At 48.4% G+C, this 2,432-nt stretch overlaps 1 protein-coding gene and 1 long non-coding RNA gene across 2 annotated transcripts in view; one reads left to right on the forward strand and one right to left on the reverse strand.

Moving 5' to 3' along the window:
* Positions 1-2,432, reverse strand: part of LOC108446688 — a 9,060-nt gene that overhangs the window by 5,740 nt on the left and 888 nt on the right. The gene's annotated exons all lie outside the window — the stretch shown is intronic.
* The window catches only part of OPRL1 (opioid related nociceptin receptor 1), a 14,086-nt gene continuing 13,929 nt past the window's right edge, over positions 2,276-2,432 (forward strand). The window contains exon 1 of the mRNA XM_017733975.1: positions 2,276-2,384. The gene's annotated coding sequence lies outside the window, so the exon portion shown is untranslated. The remainder of the gene's footprint in view (positions 2,385-2,432) is intronic.

The following is a 2,432-nucleotide window of genomic DNA, read 5'->3' on the forward strand; positions in this document are numbered from 1 at the left end:
TCTGCTTATGATGGCCTTGATTAAACAGATTGACAAACCGTGCTAAAGGTGGCAAAACAGCTCTGACATGCAGACGTCTTCACCTCCTGAAAGGAAAGGCAGAAAAAAAATCCCTGTGGGCTGTTGCTGTTATGAGATGCAGGTGGCTGAGGGCTGTTTTCTGCAGAATCAGCAAAAGTTCTCCACGTTTAGGAACAATGTCTGTAATGTTAAACTGGTTGAAACAGCAGAAGATGCAATTATTGGCACTTGAACTGGATTATCTTGAAATAGTTAAGGATTTTTCATCCACAGCTGATGTAGACTGTGCTGATGCTCCAGGAGTTTGGAGGTAGAAATGGGAAAGATATGTGTGGTTGCCCCATCTCTAGAAGTGTTCAAGGCCAGGTTGGATGGAGCTTGGAGAAATCTGCTCTAGTGGAAAGTGTTTTCACTTCATGTTGATGCTCTGGACTCTCTCTTATAAATTCAGCATCTCCTAATGATGTGTGAGATCTTCTGCCTCCACCAAGGCTCTCTGGGCATCACCTGGAAGAAGGGTGGCTTTTTTTGTCTTGTTCTTTTCTTAGCTTTTGTTTCCTTGCTGTCTGCTAAGAAACCTTCAAGCTTAAGAGTTGATCTGCTTTTTAAAGAAATAGGCTGGGAGAAGTCCTGTTTGGGTAATGTAGATAAAATTTAGGTGGCATTTCTTCCTGGCCTTGGTGCAGAGACCCCAGTGGACAGGGGACTTCTGATGAGGAGAAAATCTGGCAATCCTGCTCTTGAGATGATTGTCCTCCTCTCATCCCAGGGATCCTGAGAGGAGCATGTGTTAAGATACCATGAGATATTTTGGAAGGACAAATCTCACCATTATTGAATTATAATTGCGGTGAAATCATGTGAAGCAGTAGGATTGGGACTGAAGGTGCAGCATGAACCTCCTGGGCTTCTTTTCCCCGTGCAAGGAGGGCAGGGATGAACACTGAGGAGAAACTAGAGGGATGGATGAGGGGAATTTTTGGAAGAATGTTTTTCCCAGACACATATCTTGGTTGTCAGTAGTTCAAAGTGCAATCCTGATCCCTTTTCCAGCAGCCTTTCTGAAACATATCTCAGGCGAAAAAGAAAGCTACAACAAGATAAAGAAATAGGTGAACCTGCTGTATTTCCTGCACTGCATTAACATGAAGGGAGTGTGGGAAGGGCTGAGAGCATTTGTTGGGGTGAGAGCCAGCAGAGAGGAGCAGAGCTGAATTTGCAAATATTCTTCCCATCAGCTCCTGGGCTGTCCAGCTGGGAGCTCTTGCACTGATTTACTGCTGTCCTTCCTTCAGCCTTTGGAAATCAATCCACTGACAATTAAGGTAATGTCTGGTCTAATATTTATTTCACACTCCCCTTAATGGACTGTCAAACCCCCACTTTTCGAAGCAGTGAGACTGTTCTGTTTCACAGGAGGGCTGGAGCTCTGGGTCATGCTTTTTCCCCTTGTCCCTGTTAAAGCTGAAATCTCTTGTTGGAGCTTTCAAGAAAATTGCCATGCAGCACCATACCTTAGCATTGTGTTCCTGGTGAAGAAGGTGTAGCTTTTGTGCTACATATCCCCAGACATCCATTAAAAGAGAGCTGGAGCACAAAGGGGTAGCCCTGGCTGCCTGCTGGGCCCCAGGAGCTCTGTGTTGGGCTGGCTGTGGGCTGGGAAGACAAGAAAGCTTTGCTGCCCAAGAGCACGTGTTCTTTTTCTCCACCTCCTGGGCAAGTGTGCCCTGAATTTGCTCTGACCTGCGTGTCTCTGCTTGTGTCCCCAACACTGAGAAATTTCCCCAAACTGCTGGGAAATGGCTTCTTTGGGGAAACACTGCAGATGGCCAGAGGCACCAGAGCAGGGGGCTCTGGTTCTCAGCTGTCAATCCACCTCTGATCTGGGATCAAACTGTGCACCCTGTTTGGGGGCTGGCCTACCTGGGGGGCTCTGCAGCTCCTGGGCCCCGAGTTTATCAAGGGTCAACGTCCCCCAGTCAGACTGGGAAGCGCAGGTACCTGAGGGGTCTGTGTAGATCACCCCACCTTGAGGTAAGGAATTTAGCACTGCAGCTTCTGAAATATCTAACTCAGATGCAAAGTGCAGGATGTTTTGGGTTACCAAAATGACCTTTAGCTAGCGCTGCCAGAAGAATGTTAAATAATAACAATTTTCTGCCCGTAGTTCTCATTCCTCCTCGTATTTTTTTCGCCAGTTTCTAGGTCAGATTCCCCATTCCGCTGCTCCTGCGCTAGAACAGCGCTCAGGTTTGCACAATTGCAGAGGAGGGAGGAATCTGCTTCCCGAATCCCGATCTTCCCAGTAGCCTTTCCCGATTCTTCCCTTCCTCCCAGCGTCTCCTGCTGGGGGCCCACCCCAGGTAGGCTGCGGGTCGGGGGCTGCGGCAGGGGGGGGGTGGGGGGGGTGG

This window comes from Corvus brachyrhynchos, unplaced genomic scaffold (genome assembly GCF_000691975.1).
Source record: "Corvus brachyrhynchos isolate BGI_N302 unplaced genomic scaffold, ASM69197v1 scaffold10, whole genome shotgun sequence".
In the NCBI taxonomy this organism is placed as follows: Eukaryota; Metazoa; Chordata; class Aves; order Passeriformes; family Corvidae; genus Corvus; species Corvus brachyrhynchos.